Source organism: Musca vetustissima, unplaced genomic scaffold, assembly GCF_032173495.1.
Source record: "Musca vetustissima isolate MV318-11 ecotype Yass unplaced genomic scaffold, APGP_CSIRO_Mvet_v1 utg63722, whole genome shotgun sequence".
Lineage (NCBI taxonomy): Eukaryota > Metazoa > Arthropoda > Insecta > Diptera > Muscidae > Musca > Musca vetustissima.
In genome coordinates, this window is record NW_026886311.1 from 37,395 (window position 1) to 48,181 (window position 10,787).

At 35.7% G+C, this 10,787-nt stretch overlaps 1 pseudogene; it reads left to right on the top strand.

Annotated features, from left to right (window-relative positions):
* The first annotated feature begins 4,109 nt into the window (after nucleotides 1–4,109).
* On the top strand, nucleotides 4,110–5,447 carry LOC133333829 (transketolase-like protein 2; annotated as a pseudogene).
* The last annotated feature ends 5,340 nt before the right edge of the window (nucleotides 5,448–10,787 follow it).

A 10,787-nucleotide genomic window follows, 5' to 3' on the forward strand; every position in this document is an offset into this window, starting at 1 on the left:
TCAAATTTTTGGTTGATGCGCGAAAAATTTATCGAGGTTTTAATTTTGGGCATAACAACAAATCTTAAAATTACGCCTTTTATTATATTGACCAAAAACTTTAATATAGATCTTCCTCCGTAAAATAAGAATATGAATATATTATAATAATCGCGATAAAATTGCACATCTTCGCGAAATATGAAAAAATAAAAAATATAGCAGATTACATCAATATGTTCATTATATTAATGACATACACACACCTAACCAGTAAGGAAAGTAGTAAAGTCGGACTGGGCCGATTATATGATACCCTTCACCACTTTGGGGATATTCTACATATGTATCTTTACAGATGTCGTCTTTTTGAAGGAACATTGACATGAAATTGAACGAACTTAAAAATGCGATCTTTATATAAAAGTAAACCGACTAACATCAATCCTTACACATGCCATTCTGCAATCTATTCCATACTTTGTAAATAGACTTTAAGCAAACTTCACTGTATATGCTTCACTATTTAAAATGTATTATCAATCAAGCACCCATTGATTATTTGGTTTACAATCAACATAAATAGGTCGAAATTATATATGGAAGCTATTCTATATCTATATCTAAATTGATTTCAAGGAAACTTGGCCGATATTAATTTATATTAATTTCAGTACGTTTTGCCAATCGGCCTAGCTATGGGTCTTTAGTACACCATTTACTTAAAATCGGACGAAAATATACATAGAGGCTATATGTAAATCTGAACCAATTGCAAGAAAACTTGACACACGAAAAGTTATAGTAACTTCAGTATGTTGTACAAAATTGTATGCGGGTCGGCCAATCTTTGGTTCTTTAGTGCACAATTTACATTAAATCGGAAGGAAATATATATATTGGAGCTATATCTAAATCTGAACCGATTTTAACACATCATTCTGGATCCAATTCAGTACCCTATGGCAACCTTCGTGCATATTGAAAGATATATAGGGACTTTGGAGACCCATTTACCTTAAATCGGACGAAAATATATATGGGAGCATAAATCTGAACGGATTTCCTCGAAACTTGGCACACGTCATTCTTGACCTAACTCAGTACTTTATGCCAAACTTCGTGCAAATCGAAAGATATATAGGGACTTTGGAGACCGATTTACCTTAAATCGGACAAAAATATATATGGAAGCTATATATAAATCTGGACCGATTTTTACGAAACTTAGCACACATTATTCTGGACCTAATTCAGTACTCTATGCCAAGTTTCTTGCAAATCGAATGATATATAAGGACTTTGGTGCACCATTTACCTTAAATCGGACGAACTATATATGGGAGCTATATCTAAATCTCAACCGATTTTCTCGAAACTTGGCACACATCATTCTGCACCTAATTCAGTACTCTGTGCCAAATTTCATGCAAATCTAATGATATGTAGAGACTTTGGTGCACCATTTACCTCAAATCGGACGAAACTATATAGGAGCTATATCTAAATCTGAACCGATTTTCTCGAAACTTGGCACAAATCATTCTGGACCTAATTCAGTATTCTGTGCCAAATTTCGTGCCAATCGAGAGATATAGAGGGACTTTGGTGCCCCATTTACCTTAAATCGGACGAAAATATATATGGGAGCTATATCTAAATCTGAATCGATTTTCACGAAACATAGCGCAAATTTTGTACAAATCGAAACATACTAGGGATTTTGGTGCACCATTTACATTAAATCGGACGAATTTCAATCAGGTTTGTCCTTTGGCCAAATAAGTGAACTATGCCAAGTCGACTTATAAAGTGATTCTATGCATATTCTCAAAAGGAACCATGAGACACGAGATAGACACGTTCCATTTTTCCTGTTACAAACATATGCACAGAGATATAATACCCTGTACCACAGTGTGGTGAAGGGTATAAAAATGTCAAAAATGTTAGGATAGATTTAAAGGTAGCCCGCATATAACAGTACCTTCGAAGTTTCATTTCGGCACGTTTTTCAATCATATTGTTACGTGAACTGAAATAAAAACATAAAACGCAATTTTTCTCAAAATACATCATACATTTATCAATGTATAATTTTAGTCTTGCGATTTTCATAAGTACGAAAAATGTGAACTGGCTGATAGAGATCAATGTATTGCTGCTCTCTTATCTTGATGAAAAATTCGAAAAAAACGTTTAACATGATATTATATAATCATTATATTGAGCATTACGTATCCAATTGTAGCGCATTTAGACTCTTCTTTAAAATAAGAAATAATTAATAAACACACATCTAAGGTATAGAAAATATTACGTTAGCTTAGCATGAAAATTCAATATAAAACACTCTAAAAAGCATAGCTTCAGGGATGCATTTTAATATTTTCGCATCACCAAATGAAAATTTGTTTGCTTTTTATTTATTTTATTTTGATGGAATTTAAAATTGTTTTAATGTGTCAAAAGCACTTCAAAATGACCACAATCTATTTGATTGTCAATTAAATAAAAAATTCATTTGCATTTCAATTATTTCAATGGCTATTTCAGAGGTGTTCATTATTTAATTTTCAGCTTTTCATCCGAAAAACACAAATCGATTTTTAGAGAATAAACATTTTAAAATAAATTGTATGTTCCTGACGAGCAACAAAAAATAATTTATTTATATACATATTATTGATAAATTCAGTAAAACTACCAAACCAGGACAAGTTTTTTCACATTTAATGAAACCAAAAGATTCCTCATTGATTCTGCAATGACAAAACTTGTTGTTAATGATCTCAATAACAGAATAATCTTAAAGTTATATTTATTTAACAAGAGATTCAAATTATAATTACACTGTCAGGGTATTATAGCTTTGTGCAGCCCCAAGAGTTTGTAACGCCCCGAAATATTGGTCCTAGATCCACCTTTAAGTATAACGATCGTCATATCTCGACTAGCTGAGTCGATCTAGACATGTGTGTCCGTCCGTCCGTCCGTCTGTCCATTATAATTTGTAAACACGATACAGGCCACAGTTATGGACCAATCTTTACGAAATGTTGCTTGTAGTATGGGTTCTGACCAATGAAGACCCCTATTGTTTTTGGTACAGATCAGTTAATATTTAGCGGGTGAAATGGACCAAATACTTAATTTTTGTCGGTTTTTCTGGTCCTTCCAGAGGCCATAATTATGGCCCCAACATCGATTTTTTACATGGAGAAGGGGATCGGGCCAAAGAACAAGCATGCCTGTTTTGATAAAGATCGGCCAATATTTAGCGGGTCAAATGGACTCTGATTTTTGTGTGAAAAATTACAAAATTTGTATTCCATAGCCTATATATATTTACTCCTGAAGGACATAGACCGGATATGTTGATAGTATATCAAAGAGGAGTCGTATGCACACAGATGTGGGAGTTACACTTAAGTTTTTACGGGTGCTTACGTACTGAGATATTATTTAGTAACCCATTACCAAACTAGAGGGCGGAAATATAGCGCTGATCGCTTTGAAATTTCCCATTATGATCCAGGTATGGTCAAGGACAACGCCTATAATTTTTGGTGATAATCAAATAATTTTGGGATGAAGTTTACCGAAAACTTAATTTTTTGGGTTTTTTTTCGATCCGAGCATCACAACACGGCCAACAGTGAAGGGAATTTGGATAAGTAATTAGAAGAGATGTACTGAATACTAGTAATATTTGTTGACATCTAGTCGGTCAAGAGGGTGCAAATATCGCGAAATATTTCTCAAGCTCAGAATGTAGTACCACAGGAAGTTAGATTTTGGTGTAAGTTGTGTAGGGTATCATATGGTCGGTCCCGTCGGACTATACTGCTCCGCTCACTGGTGTTTATTATATTACTGGGAAGAAAATTAAATAAGCTTTCGAAAATAAGAAAAATCAAAACAAATCGGTTAAAACATGGATGACTTATACACATTGGTACATTAGAACTCCGGAATAGGTACATTATTTTTGTTTTGTATCACAGTGTTATTATAAACTTCACAACACTGTGGTACGGGGTATTATGTCTTTTTGCATATGTTTGTAACAGATAAGGTGTTATGGCGCCTGCAATTGTTTCCAAATGAAAAAAATCTTTGTTTTACAGATCCTATGTCGTTGTTGGTGATGGCGAATCCGCTGAAGGTTCCATATGGGAATCTCTACACTTTGCTGGCTACTACAAATTGGACAATTTGTGAGTCATCTTCGATGTAAATCGTTTGGGCCAATCTGAAGCCACATCCTTGCAACATCAAATGGATGTTTACCGCAAACGTTTGGAAGCTTTCGGCTTCAATGCGCTCGTTGCCGACGGTCACGATGTTGAGGAATTGTGCAAGGCCTTCCACGAAGTTGCCAATACCAAAAATCAACCCACTGCCATTATTGCCAAAATTCTTCCCCAACATTGAAGATTTGGATAACTGGCATGGCAAGCCCTTGGGCGATAAGGCCAATGAGGTCATTAAATATTTGCAAGGATTGATGGTTGACTCTTCGGTCAGACCACCAACATTGGCTCCCCAAACACCCACCAAGTGCAAGCCAGCACCCCAAGTTGATATTACCAATGTGAAGTTGTCCTCACCTCCCTACTACAAGCTGGGTGAACAAGTTGCCACCGGTTTGGCTTACGGTACCGCCTTGGCTAAATTGGCCGAAAACAAAGACCGTGTCATTGCCTTAGAACTCGACTTTCCCCGATAAATTGAAGAAGGCCTTCCCCGAACGTTACATCGAATGTTTCATTGCCGAACAGAATTTGGTTGGTGTTACCATTGGTGCTGCTTGCCGTGATCGTACCATTGCATTTGCCTCCACCTTTGCCACCTTCTTCACCCGTGCTTTTGATCAAATTCGTATGGGTGCCATTTCCCAAACTAATGCCAACTTTGCCGACTCCCATTGCGGTGTCAGCATTGTTGAAGATGGTCCCTCTCAAATGGGTTTGGAAGATATTGTCATGTTCCGTGCTATTCCCGGCAATACTGTCTTCTATCCTTCGGATGCTGTCAGTTGCGAACGTGCCGTAGAATTGGCTTCTGTCACCAAGGGCATTTGCTTCATTCGTACTTCGCGTCCCAACACCGCTGTTTTGTACGAGAACAATGAACCCTTCGCCATTGGCAAGGGTAAGGTGGTTAAACAATCGGCCAACGATCAAGTTTTGCTCATTGATGCTGGTGTCACTTTGCATGAGTGCTTGAAGGCTGCCGCTGAATTGGAGAAGGCCGGTGTATATGCCCGTGTTGTTGATCCCTTCACTGTTAAGCCTTTGGATGTTGATTTGATTGTTGAACATGGACGTGCCTGTGGTGGTCGCATTGTTGTTGTAGAAGATCACTACCAGTGAGTATATCGAAAGGCATTTCATTTATTTTTGAAATATATTTATGTTTGTTATTCTCTTTTTTTCTTCTACAGCCTTGGCCGACAAACATGATTTCGTTGTCAAACATTTGTATGTACCCGGTGTACCACATTCCGGCCCACCCACCGTACTTTTGGATGCCTTCGGCATCTCCGCCCGCCATGTGTTGATGCTGGCAATGCTGTTTTGAAATTGTAAATTGTGCGCAAATGAATCTAGAATCCCCCAACTAGCGCAGGGCTTGTTAATATCTTACCTTACACTAAGTGTTTATATTTACGTTATTTTTATTATACCTCCCCCTACATATCCATATATATAGTTTGTGGGGGGTTATAATATATTATGGTTGTTAGCACAAACAAAATACAAAAAAAATAAAAAAAAAAATATTTCATTCCTAACATTTTGTATCTCCTTCCGCTACTGCATTTATATGGCATTGCATGGCATATTGCATTTCTTTCATAACTATTTTTATATACCTATGTTTATAAAATAATACATCATTTTGTATCAAATGTACAAATATCCGGTTTTCAGAATCTTTCAAAAATATATTTGAAATACACACAAAAATCTAAGATGTTGTTTTTTATGGACGCATAAGTACATTCCGAGCTTATGAGAAACATAAGTACGGGATCTGAAAATTATATCATGACCGACCTTCATGGACCTCTTTCTATGTGGGTTATATTGACAAATTTGTGCCGGGAAATTGCTTATCCTTTAAGAATACAAAAAAACGGCTAGAAGTTCAAAAATATCGAAATTTGGGTTTGTTATGTGGGCTCAATGCCGGAACATGGACCTACGTTATTCTTTGGAACGGCGCAATACCTAATTTTATACACAACGGTTCATCTTCGATATAAATCGTTTGGGCCAATCTGAAACCACCTCTTTGCAACATAAAATGGATGTTTACCGCAACGCCCTCGTTGTCGGCGGACATGATGTTGAGGAATTGTGCAAGCCCTTCCATGAAGCTGCCAACACCAAAAATCACCCCCTGTCATTATTGCCAAAACTTTCAAAGGTAAATTATTCACAAACATTGAAGATTTGGATAACCGGTATGGCAAGCCCTTGGGCGATAAATCCAATGAGGTCATTAAACATTTGCAAGGTTTGATGGTTGACTTTTCGGCCAGACCACCAGTGGTTCGGTCGGTCACTCTATCATTGAACCTATATCGTAAAGCATACAAAAAATGTTAATATATTTTTTTTTGTGGTATAAAAAATTTTAACATGGATAAATTTTGAGAATATACATAGAATCACTTTCTGAGTCGATTAATGCATGTCCGTCCGTCCGTCTGTTGGTGTTAAATTGTAAACAAAGTACAGGTCGCATGTATGATCCGATTTGGATGAAATTTGGCACAGCTCACTTATTTGGCCCAAGGATTAACCCTATTGAAATTGGGAAAAATCGGTTCAGATTTAGATATAGCTCCCATATATAGTTTCGCCCGATTTTAGGTAAATGGTGTACCAAACTCCCTATATATATCGATTTGGACGAAATTTGGTATATCCTACTGAATTAGGTGTAGAATGATGTGTGCTAAGTTTCGTGAAAATCGGCTCAGATTTAGATATAGCTCCCTTATATAGTTTCGGCCGATTTTAGGTAGATGGTGCAAGTCCCTGCAAATCTTTTGATTGGCAAAAATTTTGGTAAAGCGTACTAAATTATGTCTGTAATGATGTGTGCTAAGTTTCGTGAAAATCTGTTCAGATTTAGATATAACTTCCATATATAGTTTCGACCAGGTTTGCTTGAAATTGGTTCAGATATAGATATATCGTAGCTTCCATATAACAATGGGTGTCTGATTGAGATTAAATTTTAAACAGTGCAGCTTCCCGAATAGCTTGTGTCACGTTTGCTTTAAATCGATTTACACAAATCTGTCTCACCGTGCGCCAACGACTCTAAACTTACCCAACTAAAATGAAATTTAGCATAGGTTCCAGAAAGACAAAAAAATTACATATTTAAGTTCCTCAATGTCATGTCAAAATTCCTTCAAAATGGCGACGTCTTTTCGAATACATATTTAGAATATACCCAAAGTGGTGAAGGGTATCATATAGTCGGCCCAGTCCGACTTTACTACTTTCCTTACTGGTTTTTATTTATTTTTGTTCCTATTATTCGTGATTTTGTTACACACTCCCACTGTTTCTGTCACCTGTGTTTCATTTAACCTAATATATTGTTTCACCTTGTATTTGTGTAAAAAAAGCCTTAATGTCCGAAGGGTGACACTAACTAATTACGACGACTAAACAGATCAACCGTGAAACAAATAATTAATTTTTTTTGATTAAAACCGGCCGACTGGATGTTTGACTCAAGGATTAGAACATAAATGCTATAATGAGAATGACACATAAAGCTGCTAACAAGTTAAGCCGTTTTGATGATGTTTTTATACCCTTCACCTGGCTTTGTGCATGTCTTTGTAACAGCCTAAAGGAGCCGAGTTAGACCCACGGTTTCTTTTGGGAATATGCTTAAAATCACCTCCTGAGTCGATTTGTGCATGTATTTTTGTGAACACAGTACAGGTCGTCTTTGGCCCAAGGACAAACCCTACTGAAATTTCGGAAAATCGGTCTAGATTAATGTATGCCAAGTTTTTTAAATCGGTTCAGATTTAGATATATCTCCCATATATATTTTCGTCCGATTTTATGTAAATGATGCACCGAGGAGTCTATGTTTGTTCTGAATTCACGAAATATAGCAGCGGGTATGGAATTTAGTCTGAAATGCTTTAGTTATGTCTCAAATCAGTTGAGATTTGAATAAAGCTCACATATATAGTTTCTCCCCTTTTTTATGTAAATTGTGCACCATAGATCCTGTTCTATTTGCACGATGTTTTGTTGTTGAAATCGGTTCAAATGTAGTTATAGCTCACTCATATATTTTTATCCTATTGGCAAATGGTGCAAATGCCTATGTCTGTTCGCTTTACATGAAATTTTACATAGCGTCCTGGATTGAAGACGTTTCAGGTTTAGATATAGCTTCCCTATATACACTGCGTATCATAACTATAGACGCACCTTTAATTCAATTGGTATGTTAGTTGACAAATAAAATGGACCCATTAAGTTATTGTTCACAATAAAACGATCAAAAAACATATTATTCAACAAAAATAATTAATTTATTCTTCATGGTTTCGCCGGATTCTGCACTTTCAAAATTGCTGGTGTTGCATAACTATAGACGCACTTTTACAAAATTAGAAAAAATATTTTTTAAAACTTAAACAAAATAAAATAACTTTTATAATTAATGGGTAGGGCCTCCCTTATTTTGAATAAGTTCAAAAATTTTATCCATCACACTGTTGATCAAAAATTTTCGCAAGTTTTCATCGATTGACCGCCATTCATCGATAATCACTTCTTGGAGGTAAAATACAGATTGGTATTGGAGGGTTTCTGCATAGACACGATGAGTCAAGATTCCACACATGTTCTCGATCGGATTCTGGTCGGAAATTTTAATATTTCTCGATTTTAACCATACTTGAGTATGGCGACTTTTATGAACTGATGCGTTGTCCTGCCAAAAAACGAGCCCTTGATTGTTGCTGCTTTCCCAAAATGGCAATAATTTGTCTTCCAAGACTTGAACGAACTCCATTGAATTCATTCGACAACATGGAAATGTCAAATAAAGCATTCCGTGGCTATAAATTGCTCCCAAGGTGGCGGTTACCGAAATATCGGTATTTCTTAATGCGATATTTCGGTGGCGGTTCCTTAATGGCCTTGGGAGCATTTGATAGCCACGGAAAGCTTTGTTTGACATTTCCATGTTGTCAGATGAATTCAATGAAGTATGTTCCAGTCTTGAAAGACAAATTATTGCAATCTTTGGAAAGCAGCAACAATCAAGGACTCGTTTTTCAGCAGGACAACGCACCAGTTCATAAAAGTCGCCATACTCAAGTATGGTTAAAATCGAAAAATATTAAAATTTCCGACCAGAATCCGATCGAGAACATGTGTGGAATCTTGACTCATCGTGTCTATGCAAAAAACCTCCAATACCAAACTGTATTTTACTTCCAAGAAGTGATTTTCGATGAATGGCGGTCAATCGAAGAAGACTTGCGAATAATTTTGATCAACAGTGTGATGGATAAAATTTTTGAACTTATTCAAAATAAGGGAGGCCCTACCCACTATTTATAAAAGTTATTTTATTTTATTTAAGTTTTAAAAAATAAATTTTTCTAATTTTTTAAAAATGCGTCTATAGTTATGCAACACCAGCAATTTTGAAAGTGCAGAATTCGGCGAAACCATAAAGAATAAATTAATTATTGTTGTTGAATAATATGTGTTTTTGATCTTTTTTTGTGAACAATAAGTTAATGGGTCCATTTTATTTGTCAACTAACATACCAATTGAATTAAAGGTGCGTCTATAGTTATGATACGCAGTGTATATCTATATCTGAACCGAAACATGCCAGAGACTACTGCATATTACTTCAGTACGTTGTGTCAATCGGACTAGCTATGGATATTTTCACGAAGCTTAGCAACACCATTCTAGACTTAATTCAGTACGATATACCAAAGTTCGTGCAAATCGAAATATATATAGGGACTTTGGTACATCATTTACCTTAAATCGGACGAAAATATATATAGGAGCTATATCAAAATCTGAATCGATTTTTCCCAATTTCAATAGGGTGCGTCCTTGGGCCAAACAAATGAGCTGTGCCAAATTTCATCCAATTCGGATCATAAATATATATATATATATATATATATATATATTATTTGATAAAATATGTTATTATACAATGTTTATTGATTGTTTATAACTATGTTTGAATATATATCTGACGTAATCTTCATTTTATGTTAAACGCCGCAATTTATTGATTTCTCAAAAAATGTGCAGCCCTGCGTATGATTACGAATTATAGAGATTATTTCAACTTCTTGCGTATACGCACTGCTGTTGCAACCTACCATACATTTTATATCAGGGCCGAATTAAAGATATTCCGAATGTTCATGTGTTAAAATCATGATATGTAATCAAGTCTTTGCGTTTATATTCAGTTGGTAGAAGTAATCCTAGCAAATATTGTTTTATAGATTTTTCGTGTTTAAAATGACTGCTTAAATTTTTTTCAGGTTTTTATACCCTTCACCACACTGTGGTACAGGGTATTATGTTTTTGTGCATATGCTTGTAACAGGCAAAAGGAATCGAGATAGACACATGGTTTCTTTTGAGAATATGCATAGAATCACTTTCTGAGTCGATTTATGCATGTCCGTCCGCCTATCTGGCTGTCTATGTGAAATATATTACTCGAATGAGACGAAATTTGACACAGATCATTTATT